At 44.4% G+C, this 20,123-nt stretch overlaps 1 pseudogene; it reads right to left on the bottom strand.

The window, feature by feature from the left end:
- Window positions 1-13,708: 13,708 nt before the first annotated feature.
- Window positions 13,709-19,610, bottom strand: LOC138999362 (T-complex protein 1 subunit beta-like; annotated as a pseudogene).
- Window positions 19,611-20,123: the final 513 nt, after the last annotated feature.

The following is a 20,123-nucleotide window of genomic DNA, read 5'->3' as shown; positions in this document are numbered from 1 at the left end:
AGTGAAGGCAAGGGAGAGTGGGTGGGTGGGAAGAGATCAACCAAATAATATGTATGCATATATGCATAACGCCTGGACACAGACAATAGAATGTTAAAGGTCTGGGGGATGGGGTTGCGGTGGCAAGAAGGAGTCAATAGAGATAAAAGACATACTTAATACTTTCAACAACCTATCTACTTATATAAAAACCCTGAGTGTAACATCATGGCCAGAAGCATGACCAACCAGAAGGAAGTCAGTCCTGCAGGGGTCATCTTGGAAACGGCTGTGCCCTCCCCCAGCTATTTCCTGGAGGGTGAGGTTTCAGGCAGGAACTGGCCCTCAGGGCGAGGTTTCAGGCAGGAACCCGCCCTTGGAGTGGAGTGTGGAAGTGAAATGATCTATAATGGATCTATTATTGAAGCTACCTTTGGAAATACTATATCTATAGATCAGTGGTTCTCAACCTTGGCTGCACATTAGAATAACCTGGGAATCTTTTTAAAATCCTGATTTCTAGGCCTCAACCTCCAGAAATTCTGTTTCTTTGTTACTAATGTTATGGACCCACCCCATAACAAAGAAACAATTACTGGAGGATGAGGCCCTGGAATCAGGATTTTAAAAAGATTCCCAGTGATTCTAATGTGCAGCCAAGGTTGAGAACCACTGCTATAGATAATATTAAAAATATATCTAAACGTGCAATTTTTTGTCCAAAAAAATGAGCATGTTCAAAAATTTAATGAAGAAAATTCATATATACTCTATGGAGATTTTCACACATATTTAAGTGATGATTCCATTGATTCCACAGATGATGATGAAAAGGAAAATTTTCCCATCAAATTTCTTTTTTTTTAAATATTTTATTGATTTTTTTACAGAGGGGAAGGGAGAGGGATAGAGAGTTAGGAACATCGATGAGAGAGAAACATCGATCAGCTGCCTCCTGCACACCCCCCTACTGGGGATGTGCCCACAACCAAGGTACATGCCCTTGCCCGGAATTGAACCTGGGACCCTTCAGTACGAAAGCTGATGCTCCATCCACTGAGCCAAACTGGTCAGGGCATCCCATCAAATTTCTTAATAGTATTACTCCTTCAGGAATGCCGTGCCATAAATTAAAATTGAAAGTAGGTGCAATCATCATGCTATTGAGAACTCTCAATAGTAAATGGGGTCTTTATAATGGTACCAGATTTATTATCAAAAGATTATGACCTAACATTATCGAAGCTGAAGTATTAACAGGATCTGCCGAAGGAGAGGTTGTTCTGATTCCAAGAATTAATTTGTCCCCATCTGACACTGGCCTCCCATTTAAATTGATTCAACGACAGTTTCCCATGATGCCAGCGTTTGTGATGACTATTAATAAATCACAAGGACAAACTCTAGACAAAGTAGGCATATTCCTACCTGAACCCATTTTCTCACATGGTCAGTTATATGTTGCTTTCTCTCAAGTTTGAAGAGCATGTGATGTTACAGTTAAAGTTCTAAATACTTCATCACAAGGGAAATTAGTCAAGCACTCTGAAAGTGTTTTCACTCTTAATGTGGTGTACAGGGAGATATTAGAATAAGTTTAACCACTTTATCAGTCATTGTTTGCATCACTGTTGTTTTTATATCATGTTTTTGTTGTTTTCATATCACGTTTTTGTCGTTTTTTTATCATGCCTCTGTTGTTGTTATATCCTTTTGTTACTGTTTATTTATTAATAAATTTATATGATTTTCATATACATTTTACTAATTTCCTTTCATCTCTCACACTTCTATTATAGAGAAAGGGAAAATAGCAATATTAAAATATCTGAGCTAATTAATTCCCTTTTCTAAAAAAATATAGTTTATTGATTTTTTACAGACAGTAAGGGAGAGGGATAGAGAGTTAGAAACATCGATGAGAGAGAAACATTGATCAGCTGCCTCCTGCACACTCCCCACTGGGGATGTGCCCGCAACCAAGGTTCATGCCCTTGACCAGAATCCAACCTGGGACCCTTGAGTACACAGGCCGATGCTCTAGCCACTGAGCCAAACTGGGTAGGCCAATTAATTCCCTTTTAATGTGCACAAATTTCATGCACTGGGCTGCTAGTATATATATACTAGTAAAAGGCTAATATGCTAAGTGTCCCACCCTCTATCTGACTGGTCACTATGATGCACACTGACCACCAGGGGGCAGACACTCAACTGCTGAGCAGCAGTGACTTGGCAGCAGCAGTTCTTCGGTGACACTCTCTGAAACTAGAGAGAAGGGATCCCTATTCCTAGTGGGGCCTGTGCGATTCCACCTTCGGCCGTGGACCATGTTGCTTCTGGGGCACTGTCAGCCTGAATCTGGTTTGCTGCACATTCATGTTTGCGTTCCACACCCTGTAGGACAGCAACTTTGCAGAGTGCCCTCTCTCACTCTGGGACCCCTCAGGGGATGTCAGAAAGCCAGTTTTGGTCTGATTCACGCAGGCCAGGTCAAGGGACCCCAACTTCCAGAGAGACCCTGCTCACTCCACAGTCACCCTTCAAGCCCCAGAGCTTTCCCAGGTGGGGCAGCCAGGGAGGGACCCCGGAGGTTGGATCCAGGGCATGTCCAGCCTATCTTGTCCAGTCCAGCCCCACTGGCCACCATCTAATTAATTTCCTTTCAATGTGCATTTATCCGTGTACCGGGTCACTAGTAAAGACATAATTACCAAAAAAAAAAATGAATGAGGAATTGGACACTCAGACTCCTACTGAGGATGGTCCCTGTGTTCATTTTCTCTCAGGTGGGGTCAAGAACTCAGCTATTAAATACTCTGCCTCACGAATATGCAGAAGAGAGGAGGTAGACTAGGTTAAATATGGATAATTCTGTGCCCTTAGGGCATCACCCACAGCCACACCCCTCCCTATGAAATGCTCACAGTACAGGCCTCACCATAGACTGGAGCTGGAGAACCTTCCTCCTGGTGGCTGTGGCTGCAGATAAGGGGCTCCCATCCTGGACTGAGGAGGGGACCAGGGGGAGTCAAGGGGGATTCCCACCCACTCATGTCTCCTCTCCACAGGTGTCTACTCCCAGGTGCAGCTGGTGCAATCTGGGGCTGAGGTGAGGAAGCATGGGGCCTCCGTGAAGGTCTCCTGCAAGGCTTCTGGATACACCTTCACCATTTACTACATGCATTGGGTGCAAAAGGCACCAGGACAGGGGCTTGAATGGGTGAGGTGGGTTTACCCTAACAATAGAAACACAAAATATACACAGAAGTTCCAAGGCAGAGTCTGCATGACCAGCCTACATGGATCTCAGCAGCCTGAGAGCCGAAAGCACAGCCATGTATTACTGTGCAAGAGACAGTGAGGGGAAGTCAGTCACAAACCTCCCTGCATGAGAGGCTGGGACCACCAGGGGGCGCTCAGGGTCCCTAAACACAAGGACCATCAGTAGCAGGTGCAGTTGGAGGTTTGGGCTGGTTTCCTGTGTGATTTCCTCTTCATGTCTGTTTTCCTCATGGAACCTCTGGATTCCTGATTCTGCACTTACCTCTGAAGTCTCTGAGTTAGAAAAGTCTGTTGTAAACAGAGACAACTTTCTCATGTGGACAAACAGCAGAGAGTTTCTTTCCAACACTCTTGTACCCAAATAATAATCATCTAATCTCCTGACCCTTGTCACTGAAATCCAACCAGAGGCTCTTCTGACTCAACAGTGCAACTCAGCTCCACACAGCTCAAGTTCCCAGCCAGCAAGACATGAGTGTGTTGGATAGCAGACACCAGAGACATGTGACCCCAAAGCTAGAGAGGAAAGTCCTAGCTGATGAAAGTCTTTGACTTAACAGGCTCATAGCACCAGGAGTAGACGACCAGGCATAGGCAGGGGGACCCACAGCAGCTTGGTGCAGATGTCCAGGTTGATGACAAGCACACACCTGTGGACATGGACTGTTCATTGTGTACATAATTGAAATCTCTGGGAAGCACAGGGAAGCACTTCAGGAAGTCAGAGCTGCTTTGATGGAGCTGGGAGACTGACTCGGGGATTTTATTTGTCGAGGACTTGGGGGAGGGGGAGAAATTCTGCTTCAAGGGGCTTGTGTGGTTTCAATCTCACAATGGCATCTAAAGACAAAACCATGATTTCTTATCAGATTTCCTGTGTGTGGCAGATGGAGAAGAGCCAAGAATAAGCCATAGTTGTCCGCAGTCAAATGAAAAATAAGAGTATGGCAACCTATTTTACTTAACAACTATACAATATGAGCAAAAAAAATAAAGTGTTATTATGTGTGTTCAAAAACCAGATCAACAGAAAATGAGAAGAATAATTAAAGTAAGCAAATGATGATGATGACATTGGTGAAGGTGATGTGGGTGGTGATGGTGATGATAGAATTAGACTGAGATCATGGCCCAATGTCCTGGGCGGAATCTGTAGTTGATCCAAGTCAACAGTTTTTAGAAGGTCTTGTGTCAACATAGAGTTGATCCCTTGGGTTTTCAATTTCTCAATGACATCAAAAGAGGAGAAGCCTGCTATCTTTTCCTATAAAAAGTCATGGTGTGTATACAACCAGCATCTCTATAGGAAATAAGAAAAAGATTATAAGTAAGAAAATGCTGTTGATGATTATGATGATGACAATGATGATGATTAAGACAATGACAATGGACTGAGAAAAGATCTTGATCCAATGAAATGGTGTCTCCTCAGACAGACACACCATCACCATGGCTCCTGCATGAAGGGTGTCCACTCTTCTCTGTAATTGTTCTGAGATTTCATAAATGGGACCCCAGTGAAATATGCAGCTTTGGTGATTCAGGGAGAGACCAGATCAGTAATGACCCCAAAGATGTCCAAATGAGGATCCCCTGGATCTGGGAAGCTGTTACATTTTAGAACAGAGACAACATGAGAATGTGCATGTAGAAAACAGGAATCACCTTCCCACCAGTTTGCAGTAACACGTCCATTATTTCTATTGATTCCTACTGGCATGATCTTTCTATTTCTAAAAATCTCCTAGTTGCTAAATATCCAGATATTTCCTATGATGATACACACTGTCTCTATTGTGCCCTGTACTTCCTCTGTGCCTTCACTGGAGGAGGTATTAAGCCCATATGTCCAGTAACTGTGTCCATGAACACCAGGCATGTTTCTGTCATGTGACTCAAAACAAGTCCAGCTTCCTCCCCTCACCTAGTTCCACAGTCACGTCCAGATTTATGGGTAGTTTGCCAGCAGCACTTCCCTCTGGTACCAGAACCTGCTCCAGACCCTATGGCTGCTGTAGCCAATGCACATGGACAGTGGAGGCTCAGCATTTTCTGGGGGGTCTTTGTGAAATCACCCAAAATAAAACCCATTAAAGAAAATATTATTAAATTAGATTTGGTTAAATCTAAAGACTTTTGCCCCACCAAAGATTCCATTGAGCAAATGAAACACAAACATAAATATAAGGAATATATAATTAAATAATACCCGATATGAGAACACATAAATTACACATTAAGGAGGTTATATGTTTGTGGAAGAGCCCAGCACCCTCTGACCACAGTGACCTCCGAGGGGAAGGGCAGAGGGAGGCTGTGGCTGAGGAGTTCCTCTCAGGGTTGAAGTTTCCTTTCCTGTGAGAAATTCTATGGTAGGAATTCTCTTCACTCACCTCCCTCTGAGCCCCAACATCACTGGTAACACCAGATTGAGAAAACAGGTCAATCTCCTTCCAACATCATTTCCATATATGAATGATTCTTAGTTGCATACCTGCATGATCACTGCTTTTATTTCTTGTCTTTTCTTCTCTTAAAGCCATTATTTTTTCTGATGTAACTATATTGGGGTCTCTACAATAGTCCATGAGCTTGCATATAAAATAGTTTTCACAAGAAGCTGTAGACACAATAAGAAAATTTCATCATCAAGAATCACAAATGTCTCACCTGACTTTGCTTGGGAGGTAGTTTCTCACATCAAAGTAACATAATAAATTTAGGAAACTGAGAATGACTGTGTTTATCTTTATTTTTTTTCACAATGGTAGAAATTATTTCTCTAAAATTAGACTAAAAATTTGGAAATTTTAGATACAATAAGATTTTGAGATTCAGAAATGATCTGAACAAATGCTAATCCCTTTTAAAACTGTTTGAATGATGCATGAAAAGTTAAAAGTCTAACCTACTCATTGAGTACTCTATTTCTTCTTATGCTCAGAAAGTTTAGGCCATTATGTGACCTAATTCCAATGTGCTTCATGTGGTCCACTTTCCCTGACTTACATGCTGAGTGAGGTTAAGGGAAGAGATGCTGGAAGAGGGGATCCAGAATGACAAGGGCAGCCTAACCTCAGGCCCTACACTTATAGGAAAGGCTGCCCCGCATGCAAATTTCTGTTCAAGCTCCAGGGTAAATCCTCTCCTGGGCTGTGAAGGCTCACAGCTCTCTCCTCACACAGGGCTGAGGTCTCTGGGAAGGTAGAGCTGTGGTCTAGAAGAAGATGAGACTGCTGGGTCTTCTCCTGTGCCTGGTGACAGGCCCCCAAGGTGAGGGTCTCAAGGGTCATACAGGGGTCATGGGATGGGTGTGACTGCATGTGACTGACAGGGACTGATGCACCTTGTCCCCAGGTGTCCTCTGCCAGGTGCAGCTGCAGGAGTCGGGCCCAGGACTGATGAAGCCCTCAGAGACGCTCTCCCTCACCTGCACTGTCTCTGGATTCTCTCTATCAAGTTATGGTGTGCACTGGAACCGCCAGGCTCCAGGAAAGGGGCTGGAGTGGATCGGGGTTATATGGGCTGATGTAAGTAGAATCTATAACCCAACACTGAAATCCCGAGTCAGCATCACCAAGGACACGTCCAACAGCCAAGTTTACTTAACACTAAACAGCCTGGTAGCTGAGGACACAGCCAGGTACTACTGTGCGAGACACAGTGAGGGGAAGTCAGGGTGAGCCCAGACACAAACCTCCCTGAGGGAGGCAGCAGGGCGGGGCTGCAGGGGCCGCTCAGGACACCAGGAGGCACTCAGGACCCACAGCACAGAGAGCAGCCCCAGGAGCAGAGTCTGAGGGAGGAAGGATGAAAGGGCTTTCCTGTTGAGCTCAGGGATTTCCTCTCAAGTCTCAGCTGTGTCCTGGGAGGAGTCTTCCTTCTCATATTCTCACTGCAGACAACAATGAAGAAGGGACATTGTCTGCAGGTGACATGTTGACAGTGATGGGGACTCTCCTTCATGAAGTCTCATTCACAAAGTCTAAGTGACTTTTTTCAGTGTCCTTTCAACGTTTTGCTGATGAGGGTGAACTCCGCAGGTGGGTTGCTGGGAATGAGCTGTGTGCACAGCTCTGCATCTATGCCTCTGGGGTCACAGCTATTCTCAGTGTCTGACTCTCTGCATGCCCTCCCTCTCCTGGTTCCAGGGAGATCACAGGGCCTTCCCTGTGCTGTGAGGCCTGAGAACACTCAGGGCTGGTGGACCTCACCCATCCTCTCTGGGTCCACATTGATCCCCGGAAGAGCTGTCAGCTCAGTCCTCCAAACACAGGGAGCCCCCACACATCTGTCCACTGGAGGGGCCCCTGTTGTCCTGCAAGAAGCAATGTTAACCCCATGTATCTAGGTTTCAGGCTCCTCTCCAGTGGAGACAGGTGACCCTAAGGGCTAGGATGTGCATCATTAAACTCCTCTCTCCACCTTTCCTCCTCTATCCAAGGTTTTCTAGCTTCACTGTGGGTGAAATGTGCATCAGGGACATATTAGAAGGACCTCCTGCATCCATACCATCCTCTTACTACTTGCCCAGGAAACACAGAGTCACATAGACACACAAAATCACACTCACAGTCACACCTACAGCCAGTCATACACTTGTTTTTATAAAACACATGCATTCACACTTGAGCAGTGATACAAAACTATTCATGTAATTACACACTGTACGCTATAAATTCTATGTCTGAAAATGTGGTCAAATTTCATTCTCTTGGATGCCATCTATAATAATAAAAGTGCAATATGCTATTTAGACCAGAAAGCTGAGTGACATTCTGGATGTCATTCCGGACATCCTTCCTGACAAAGCTGCGGTGGCAAGGGCAGAGGCAGAAGTGGTTAGGGGTGATTAGGCAGGCAGTTGAGCAGTTAGAGAAAATCAGGCAGGCAGGCAGAGTAGTTAGGAGTGATCAGGCAGGCAAGAGCATGGTTAGGGGTGATCAATCAGGTAGGCGATCAGTTAGGGACAATCAGGTAGGCAGAGTGGTTAGGGGTTATCAGGCAGGCAAGTGAGTGGTTTAGGGTGATCAGGCAGGTAGGGGCAATCAGGCAGGCAGGAAAGAAGTTAGGGGGGATCAGACAGGCAGGCAGGTGAGCAGTTAGGAGCCAGAGGTCCTGGATTGTGAGAGGGATATATGACTGCCAGATTAGGCCCAATCCCACTGGCAGTCAGACATCCCCCAAGGGGTCTTAGATTATGAAAGGGTGAAGGCTGGGCTGAGGTACCTCCCCACCCTCCCATTCACAAATTTCTTGCATTGGGCCTCTAGTATGAAATAAATATGTGATCTGGAAGCAACTATTATTTGAACATTGCCCACAATCTGTGAAGATCAACAGTTGTATTTCTCAGTTCATTTTGTAGGTGCTCAAATTAAGAATTTTATCCCAACTTTGCTAGATTGCTACAAATTTTAAAAAATAATTGACGTAATAGTGAAAACTTTCCAACAAAGAAAAGCCAAGGACCAAATGGAATCAAGAGTGAATTCCACTGGAATTTCAAATAAGAATTGTTAACTTTTTAATCATATTTTCTTGAACTCTTCCAAGTACTAAAGAAAGGCAACACTTTTAGCCCTAGCTGGTTTGGCTCAGTGGATGGAGCATCAGCCTGTGGACCGAAGTGTCCCAGGTTTGATTCTGGTCAAGGGCACCTATCTAGTTCACAGGCTCCTCCCTGGGCGAGGCCATGGTCAGGGTTCGAGTAGGAGGCAACCAATTGATGTGTCTCTCTCACATCAGTATTTGTCTCTGTCTTATCCTCTCTCTTCCACTCTCTCTAAAAATCAATGGGAAAATATCCTTGGGTGAGAATTGAAAAAAACAAAACAAAACAAAGCAAAGAGGCAATGCTTCCAAACAAATTTATTGAGGTGACCATTACACTCATATCAAAGTCAAATAAAAACATACAAAAAACAGGTAAATATCCCTGATGAACATACATGCAAAAACCCTCAACAATATACTAGGAATCTTAACAGCACACTGAAAGGATCACTTACCACAATCAAGTCGATACTGTCCTAGCATGCAAGGATGGTTCAATATATGTAAATCAGGAACTGTGATACACCTCATCAAAAGAATGAAGGATAAATTATACCATCATATAAATAGATATGGAATAAAGTCTTTAAAATTGAAAACACTTCAGAATTAAAATTCTTAGCAGATTAGGTGTAGAAGTGATGAACCTCAATAGATTAAAGGCCACATTTGAGAAGACACCAAATGACATGCTACACAGAAAATTTCAAAGCTTTTTTTCTTACATCAGGACTAAGACCAGGGCTCCCCTGTGACTATTTCTATTCATCAAACTACAAGTCCTTGTTAGAATAGCTAGTCAAGAAAAAGAAATTTAAAATGTCTATATCAGAGAAAAACAAGTTAAAATATTTCTCCTTATCTGTATGCAAGACATGACATGATCTTGTACATATAAAACCCTAAAAACTGGATGAGAAGCTAATAGAACTAGAATTCAGGAAAGATGTAAGATATGAAACCAACGCACAAATGGCTTGTGCTCCTTCACCCTCTCAACAGAGTGCCTTCATGATTCTAGGAAATATGTGGGGCTGTTTCAGAAGAAAATAAGGAAAGAAAACTTGAACTGGCCACACAACTAGGAGATCACTACCTAATGCAACAAGAACCCTGGACGTGTGGTCCTCAGTCTTGGTTAATCCCCCATTCATGTTCCCAGGTAGCTTTCCCCCAAATGTGACCCCTAGTCATGTGACCCCTATCATGTGGGGTCATGGACCAGCAGTCCCAAGGGTCATATGCATACATCAGCTTTCCAATAACATGATTTTCATAACCTAAACTTAAATATTCCTGAATCATTAATGATATCTTCATCTAAACACAACCTGTCATGACAGAGATTCTTCTATATCCCAATGTATGAAACTGGATCTATAACAGAGTCTAGAGAATAAACACTACAAAGGAGGCAGTGCAGCTGCTACACATCCAGCACCAAACTCCCCTGAAGGGATAGAACCTGGGAGCTCTGTCTTTGTTTCTATAGCTCATGCTGCTGGTTCCTAGGAACACACACAGATGCTCCACTCTCCCCCAGCAATTGGTCCACTGGCTCTAGGTACACACTCTGTTCTTAGGTTATCCTATGATCGCTTTGTAGAATAAATAGTGTCAGATGGAACTTCCATCTCATGAACATGAAGTTCTTGTACTTTAAATTCATCTCAGATTTGATAATTAATTTCTCTTGATTGTCATTACTGGTTTATGTCAAAGGTATCTCTCATTTTCAATCCTTCACTTTTTCATTTTATGACAATTATCTCTGGTATCTGTGCACAGGTCTCTTAAAGCAGCTGGATCCAATGCAGAAGGCACAGACTCGGATGTGGGGATTTATTTTAACAGGCATGCACCCTTGGACATGTCACACCCTGAGGCCACGTCCTTTATATCAGTGTCCAACCCAAGAGCTCCCTATATAGTAGGAGGACATGCAAATAGAGCTCCCTGTCCTCATAAAATCCAGCTCAGACCTGACCCTGCAGCTCTGGGACAAAAGCCAAGCCTTTGGATCCCCAGGTATTTTGATTCCCCGATCAGGACTGAAAACAGACAACTCACCATGGGGTTTGGGATCAGCTGGGTTTTCCTTGTGGCTCTTTTGAGAGATAATATATGAAGAACAAGAGACACTGATTATGTGAGTAGACATGAGTGAGAGAAACGTGGATGTGTGAGAGTTTCCTGACCAGGACATCTTTGTGTTTGCAGGTGTCCAGTTTGAGGTGCAGCTGGTGGAGTCTGGGAGGTGGGGAGTCTTGGTGAAGCCTGGGGGGTCTCTGAGACTTTCTTGTGCAGCCTCTGAATTCACCTTCAATAATCACTGGATGCACTGGGTCCAAGAGGCTCCAGGGAAGGGGCTGGAGTAGGTGGCAGTTATATGGAGTGATGGAAGTCAGAAATACTATGCAGACTCTGTGAAGAGCCGCTTCACCATCTCCAGAGACAATGCCAAGAACACGCTGTTTCTGCAAATGAATACCTTGAGAGCAGAGGATATGGCCAGGTATTACCATGGGAGAGACACAGTGATGGGAAGTCAGTGTGAGTCTCAAACCTCCCTAAGGGAGACATGAGGGCTGGGCTGCAGGGTGCATTCAAGACCCACCTATTTTGAGTTACAGCCACAAGAAGAGTTGTAGGTGGTGTTTATGGCTGATTTCTCAGAAGGTCCTTGCCTTCCTCTCACTATAACAGTTTCTCCAAGAGTCTCTTTTGACCCATGGTGCAGTAGCTACAACTGATGGCCTTGTATTTTAAAAGATTTACTCTATTAGAAAAATTCTGACATGCAAACATACGTTTATCACTTATGGAGGAAGAAAAATGCAAAGGGGTTCGTTAGCCTGCAGAAACCATCAGCTCATAATTAAAGTCTGTCCATAAAATGTGGGACCTGGTTAACCTCCTTGCCCTTCAGGAAGACCCAGCAAATCCACTGGAGATTTCTTGAGCCCTATGTTTCTGACAGATGGCACCTGTGTCTCTCAGTGATGGTCATGTCTTGGTGTCACATCAGAAATCAGCCATTGTCTGGGAGTCATGGACAGCTATGTCTTCAGTACAAACTATGGTGGATTTCAGAGTGCACCGGCTGGGACCTGTTCTGTGTGCTCCCTGGAGATGGGGTAAGGGAGGTACATTCTCAGGACAAAGTCATTTTATGAATTCTATACAAGATAACATTCTTGTTTTATTTCATTCTCTTGGATGGCATATAAAATAAACATATGGTCTGAAACCAACTGTTATTTCAACACTGACTATACCCTGTGAAGAGCAACAGTTGTATTTCTCAGTCCACTTAGTAGGATCTCAAATTAGGAACCAGATTCCAAATTGGCTAGATTGCAAAGACTGAAAAAATAATTGATGTAGTAGTGAAAACCTTCTAATGAATAAAAGCCCACAAACAAAAGGAATCAAGGGAAATTCCACCAAAGACTCAAAGAAGAATTCATAACTTTTTAATCAATCCTTCCTGAATTCTTTCAAGAATGAAAAGAGGCAACACTTCCAAAGAGATTTATTGAGGTGACCATTATACTGATACCAAAGTTAGGTAAGGGCACACAAAAATTACAGGTAAGTATCCCTGATAAGCACAAATGCAAAAACCCTCAATAATATATGAGGACCCTTAACACCACATTGAAAGGATCATTTACCATGATCCAGTGAGATATTGAGCAAGAATGCAAGGATAGGTCAATGTTTGTAAACCAGTAAATGCACTACACTCATTCACAGAATGAAGGATAAAGTATACCATCATATAAACAGATATAGAAGAATAATCAAGAGAAAACTTGCAGGAGAGAACCCTGATACCTGAAGACTGAAATTGGAGAGTGCATAGAGATTGGTAAAAGTTTGGAGGCACAAAAGGGCTGGCTGGGCACCCACAGACAGTAATTGAATTCCCTAATCAAAAGCCCAGGTCTGGATGGCTATACAGGGAAATTTTACCAAACATTCAAAGAAAAACTAACACTTATACTCCTTAGAAAATCCAAGAGGAAGGAACACTTCCAAACTCTTTTTATGGGGCCAGCATTATCCTAATTCCAAAACCAGATAAAGACATTACAAAGAAAGATAATTATAGGCCAATATCCCTTATGAACATAGTTGCTAAAATCCTCATCAAAATTCTAGCTAATCGCATCCAGCAATATATTACAAAGATCATACACCATGATCAAGTGGGTTTTATTTCAGGAATGCAAGGCTGGTACAATATTTGCAAATCAATAAATGCGATACATCAGTATGAGAAATGGACTTTTAAAACAACTAAATTATGTGGAAAATGAACAGCAAATAAATGAGACCCATGTTAAGTAAAAGTTCAGCTAAATGTCTCAACTTAAGGATATAAGAAGCACACATAAATTTGGATTCCATAGTCTTCTTTAAGAAGTCGAAGTCCTTCAAACAACATTGCTATGAACTGGTCCAGAGCATAACAGCAAATAGGAAAGCCTAACAAGGGGGGTGATCTGTAGCTGGATACTTGTAAACAAGGTTCTGAAGTCCTGCCAAGAAGAAGTGAATGTTCTATCAGAAGCACAGCATGACTTGCAAGCGCATCACGCTGGGTCAAGATTGCACACAATCTTGAGTTCCAGGAACATTTACCTCCCTGAGAAAGACTAAGATTAAATAGTCCTGGGTGTAGAGCAGAAAAGAAGGGCACAGCTGCAAGTTGTCTTCAATATGCTATTGTAATATAGAACAAAACAAGATTTAGTTGATTAACTGCTGACACACTAACCTTGTACCAAACCCCAATAAAAGTGATGGTGAGAGTGCAGAGTTTGCTATAGCCCTCTGTCCGGCATCAATCATCCTGTGTGCTCATCTTACCTCTGTGTGTTCAGTTCATTAAACATCCCTCAACAGTGATCAGGACACCTTTTCTTGGTGCTGCTTTGATGATATTATCCACACGCAGAATCACCTCTGCTGCTTCAGCTGCATTCAGTAGAACCTGCACTTCACTTGGAAACTTCCTGTGATGCCCAGCACTGCCATCACCAATAGCACCTTCCTTCATATCCAATCCAGCAGTTGTATTGCCTTCATGATGGGCAGCTCAGGCCTGTGCTACCAGATCTGCACTGTCATAGATTGGCATTGTCAGGTGTAACAATAAGCAATATTCTCAGTGCTTGAGCTAAGAATCCATTTCAAAGCTTCTTTACCTGGTGTTTATTGACAGCTGAACCATCAGCAGCTCAGAACAGCCTCCTCCATAAACTATTCTAGAAGCCTTCACAGTGTGTGCAAGAACACAAAGGGCATCATGCAAAGATCTTTCTGCTTCTTCTAAAATGTGCTGAGTGGCACCACGAAGAACAATAGTGTAAGCTTCACCAAGGGTTACCCCAGAAACATGAATGAGTGTGTCTTCTCCAATCATGACTTCCTCAATGAGCTTGCAACTTCCAAGCTTCACTAGTTCTGGGTGGTCAAAGGTAGAGGCAATTTCACTACCTGTGACAAGAGCCAGGGATTCTACATATTCAATAGCATAACTCCAGCAGCACCAAAAAGCTGCTCAGGGTAATCATAAATTTACTAGAGGCCCAGTGCACGAATTTTTGCACAGGTGGGGTCTGGCCGGCCCATCCCCAATCGGGGTGGATCAGGGCTGAGCTTGCTGGGGTGAGGGGCCGCAGGAGGTTGGCCAGCCAACCCCACCCCTGACCGGGGTGTGGGGGCCAATTGGGGTGGTGGGGGCCTATTGGGAGCAGGGTCAGCCAGGGGGAGAGGCCACAGAAGTTTGGCTGACTGGCTCCGCCCCCTATTGGGAGTGCAACATGGGGCGGGGCCAGCTGGGGGGAGGGGCTCCACCTCTGATCCAGCCAGTTCCCAGGCCAGATTGCAGGCCACAGTGGGCATCATAGCAACCAGTTGTTCTCTTGGTTCTGGTTATTACAGCGTTCTAGTTGTTGGTTTTATATATATATTGCCTGTTAATAAACCAATTATAAATTAATTGTCTGTTAATAAAGCAATTTATCCCATGCTTAAGAATACATTCAACTTTCTTCTTCATTTTTTTTTTGTTTTCTGCTTGATCTATTTCAGCAACATTTGCTATAGAATCAACTCTTGCATGGAACCGAATATCTTGATTTTGTCTGTATCCATACTAGTATTTTTAATAATAATTTTAGAATTATCAATTCCTTTTGGTTGATTTACTCCTATTTTTTAATCCAACAAAAAGACTTCATCTAAATAAGAATCCACCAGACTTCCTCATAACTTCTTGATGACATGAATTGCCTCCAGATTACCAGAGCACTTCAATCTGAGAAAAGTTTCTACAGCTAACTTAATAAAGTGATCTTTGTGATGAGTAAGGTGTTTTGAGGATAATGTTGTTTCTGCAATGCTCATTAAATCTTGGTAGAATTTATCTTCATTAGAACCATGATCAACTGCCGAATTGAACAGAGCCTGTTTTGCTGCCTTTGTGGCTTCTCTCCAACCCACAATAATGGTCTGAGGATGAAACCTTTTGAAATGAAATATCCTGCTTCCCTTAGTCATTCTGCTGCTAAAACAGTAACAGAGGTAGTGCCATCTCCAACTTTATCATCCTGGACCCTTGACATATCAACTAACACTTTAGATGCTGAATTATCAACACCAATGCTTTTAGAATAGTTGCACTAACACTGGCCACCATAAGAGAGGCATCTCATTCACTGCTTCCCAGAATTGTGTCCATACCCTTGGGTCCCAAGGTGCTCTAGACCAAGATTCCAATTGAGATGGACCAATAAAGGAAGAGAGATGAGCTGTTTCTGCTGTCTTCATCAGAGCCAGCCTAGAAGATGTTGACAAGTGCCAGGGAAAGGGATGTTGTGGTTTTGAAGAGGTGGCCACTCACACTTCTCTCTCTCAGCTCAAGGCCTGAGTCCCAGGGGAGAGAAGACAGATGTGAGGCCACACGCGCTGCACAGGGAGTGGGGAGTCGGCCACTTACATTGGAAGGTCTGACCTCTATTTTCTTATTTAACCACATCTGATTTTTCCCACAAGGTCTACCACTATCACTCCTATGTGATCAGTTTCCCTCCACAGTTGCTAATTTCCACAGTGTCACACTCCTTTCCCCAGTAGACTCACTCCTTCCTTCCTGGGAATGAGATCACCTGAGTAACCCATGCAAATCCCCATATATATAGGCACACCTGGTATATTTTCTTCACTGTGATAAACGGTATGCACCAGTCTCCATCCAGGCAAACCTTTCCCTTCTGGCCAGGTCGGCCCCGGGCACATCTGTAAACATCAGGGACTGGGGACCCTGATGAGAACAGCCTCAGCTGCTCTGGATGTCAGGTTCTCTCCCCTCCATGGTCCTGGGAGAAGTCAGCCCTCATGTCCAGGTCTCACCAAAGGGCCAGCATGTTCTCCTTGAGCTGCTCCTGGGGGCTCTTCAAGGACCTGCATCCAGGAGTTAGAGTTTATGACTTAATCATCCAACAAGATTATTGACCACCCAGGTGGTAAGACTTTGCACTCAAGAATTTGTTCATGGAAAAATTGAGGAAATAACCTTTGAGACACTAAAAGCAAAGAATGAAAACCTCCCCCTGCAGAGGTGGGCCTACTTCTTCCTGTCCCAGAGAAAGGAAGGCTGTGCTGTCCTCTCCACTGTGACTTACTCATATGATCTCGGGCACAATCCTAGAATTCACAGGCACGGGTGTCAGGGGCTGTATTTAAAAGGCCCGGTTCCTGGGCAGGGAACTGCCCTCTGTCCATGGTGACTCTGTGCCCTGTGCTCACCAGTCCCTGCAGCTCCACTGCCAACAGTCACGGAGGGTCCCCACAAATATCAGAAAATATGTTACTGAGCTAAACAGGCACTGATGCTGAGTGTGCACACCAGGCCGGGTGACAGCACCTCCCACGTGCAAGCTGAGGGCCTGGCACTAGAGACCTGGGCTGTGGAGGCTTATGTTCCTCAGGTTCTCCCCCAAGGCGGCCACATGAGGCCCAGGGCATCCTTGCAGAGAACCACCTGCGTGCAAGTAGCAGGACTGGGGCTGCCACTTTTTCAAAAATGCCAGGGGAGGCTTCCGCATGGCAGACATGCCTGCCTAGTCTCAGGAAGCTGGTTCAGATACATGTCTTAGACTCTGAGGCTCAGAACAACCACTAGGGGGGCACTGTCATCTCCACAATCCTGTCCCAGGATGTCTCCTGAGGGGTTTTATGTGCAACCTGCACTGGAGAACCTTAAAAATCCCACTTTCTGTCCTGATGGAATGTGTCTCTCACTATTCACAGATAAGCTTCTAGAATGTGCAGACCATCCATGTGTCCCTGAATCCTGGCCTGGACACCCTGGTCCACCAGCCCTTCCCATGTGACCACAGGGAGGGAGGAGCCCCCTGGCAGTTTAGACAGGTCTTCAGGGAAAGACATGAAAATGCAGTGCCTCCCCTGCTTATGAAAGTCTGCCAGGCTGTGTTCCTACAGACCCTGGAGAGGAGCCATCCTGTGTGAGCCCCTCAGTGCCCACATCATGAGGTCTGCACTCATCTGGGCTGCCCTCTCTTCGCTGTCAAAGGTGGATGCCTGTGCATCAGGCTCATGGGGACTGGGTGACACAGAGTAGTTCTCAGTCTGCTTCTCTGTTTGCAGGTGGCCTGTGCCAAGTTCAGCTGGTGGAGTCTGGGGGAGGCGTGGCGCCACCCGGAGGGTCTCTGCACCTCTCCTGCAGAGCCTCTGGATTCACCTTCACTAACTACAGCATGAACTGGGTCCGCCAGGCTCCAGGGAAGGGGCTGCAGTGGGTGGCAAAAGTGAGTTGCCCAACTGGAAAGGTTCAGTGGTGTGCTCCAGCAGTTCAAGGAAGATTCACAATCTCCAAGGACAACCCTATGAGCACAGTCTCTCTTAAAATGACCAAGCTGAAATCTGAGGATACAGCCTTGTATTACTGTACAAGACACAGTGAGGGGAAGTCAGTGTGAGCCCAGACACAAACCTTCCTGCAGGAGTGGCTGTGACCACTAGGGAGCGCTCAGGACACGCTGAGCACAGTGCACATCCCAGGTGCAGGTTTAAATTTTTCTGAAGGTCTGGTTTCCTGTCAGGTGTGGGGTTGCCTCTTCACTATCTGAATTACAGAGATTTATTGTAGGTGGAGGAAAACTTTGTAACACCCACAAAAGGCAGAGTCAAATGACTTTGCTTACTCTTGTCCCTAAATGTGAATTGATCATGAACTCTTCTGACCCAGGTCCCCTAAATCTATCAAGAGGCTCTAATGACTCAACAGTGCAGTTCACCTGAATGCTGGACACCTTACACCACAAGTATGCGAACCCAAAGCTACAGAAGAAGGACCCTCATTGGTGACAGTTATTGTCTTGTCATCATGTCATAGCACCAATGACAACAGACAGAGGCAGAGGGAGCCACAGCAGCATGGCACAGATGTGCTGGCTGATGATATACACACACATCAAGGGGCCATGGAATGCTTAGTATGCTCATAGTTGAAATCCAGGGAAGCTCAGGAAAGGCCCTTGAGGAAGACAGACCTGCTTTGATGGAGCCAGGAAAGGAGACTGGCCCAGGGCTTTTATTCTGGAGAGGTGATGGGGATGAGGAGGAATTCTGCTTCCAGAGGGTGGTTTCAATTTCATAATAACATCTAAAGAGAAAACTATGATTTCTTATCCAATTTCCCATGTAAGGGGCAAATGGAAATGAGGCAGCTATAAGCCATCAGTTGTTAGAAGTCAAACAAAAAAGAAAATAGGGTATGGCTATGTATTTTACTTAAGAACTATACAAAATGAGGAAAATTGAGATAAATAGCCATTGTGTGTGTACAAAAACCAGGTCTAAAGAAAATGAGAAGAATAATTATAAGTAAGTGCTGGGAGCCGGTCCATCCTTGCTGCTTGACACAGTCGCTGCAGAGAAGAAACATCTGCACAGCATATGTTTCAAGGGACCTGGCGTATATGACATACTGTTCTTAATATGTTTGCTCCCCTTCTTGGCGCTATGTGTTTTAACCAAGGTCACCTCTCCAAGAAAGGTTGTTTCCCAGGTGAGGATTTTCCCCTGAAGTTAGGGAGGGAATAAAACCCCTTAACTAAGTGCCAGGCAGGTAGTTAATCACTTTAACTAAGAACAATCACGCTTAAGCTACATAATCTTTACTCCCTGGAATGGAGATAAGAAATAACACCCTAACCTTTGGAATAGAAATTGACAGGATTAAAATCAACTGGTATAAATACAGGTGTAACAAAACAACAAGAGACAGAACCTAGAGACAGAACCTAGCAAGAGAACATGGCAAAAGATCCTGGACAGATCCTGGCTACAGATCTTGCCTGGAGAACCTAGACAGAACATGGCAGGAGAACGTGGATAGAACCTGGTTGGAGAACCTGGTTAAAGAACCTGGCTGGAGAACCTGGAGAACCTGGCTGGAGAACCTAGCAAGAGAACATGGCACCAGAACTTGGTTGGGGATCCTGACCAGAACTTGGCTGGAGTTCCTGGCTAGAGATCATGGCTAGGCTGCTGAACAACTGAACACTGTCTTCATGTCATTCCTTCTTCGCCGACTCCGTCCACACCTTGGGGACAATGAAAACGGTGATGATGATGATGATAATGATGATAATGGTGGTGGTGGTGATGGTGATGATAATGACAATAGATTTGGAGAGGAATCTTGGTCCAATGTCTTGGTGGGAATCTGTACTTTCCAACCAATCTATCATCGGCTTTTTCAAAGGCCTGTGTCAACTTACTGTTGAGCCATCAGGGTCTCAATCTCCAATGATATCTGAAGAGTAGATGTCTGCTTTCTTTTCTGATAAAAAGGAATTGTGTGTGCACAACCACCATGTCTATAGAAAATGAGAAGAATGATTATAAGGAAGCAAACTGTGATGATGATGATGATAATGATGACGATGATGAAGATGATGGGCTGAGACTGTGCCAGGACTGACCAGAAGATCCAGAGTGATAGATGAATGGATTACTCTGACACATTTCTGTGAAAGAAAAGGCTAAGGGGCTGCTTGGCAGAAGGCACCTAAACAGCCCCAATTGTCTGCCTCCTTAGGCTTTTACTGTAACAACAGCCTGAACTAAAATTAACCTCTAGACACAATCAGCAGGGTATCCTTGAGAAAGCACATGTATCTACAAGGTCTGGTCTTAAAGACTAAAGATAGAGGTTCCAGTAAAACACCTGGGGGCTCAGACTTGTTTGTAAAAGTCAAGGC

Source organism: Myotis yumanensis, unplaced genomic scaffold (assembly GCF_028538775.1).
Source record: "Myotis yumanensis isolate MYYU_CA2020_CCGP unplaced genomic scaffold, mMyoYum1.0.hap1 SCAF_22, whole genome shotgun sequence".
NCBI classification, from domain to species: domain Eukaryota; kingdom Metazoa; phylum Chordata; class Mammalia; order Chiroptera; family Vespertilionidae; genus Myotis; species Myotis yumanensis.
The sequence above is the reverse complement of the archived record's forward strand: the minus strand, read 5'-3'. Positions and strand labels throughout refer to the sequence as shown.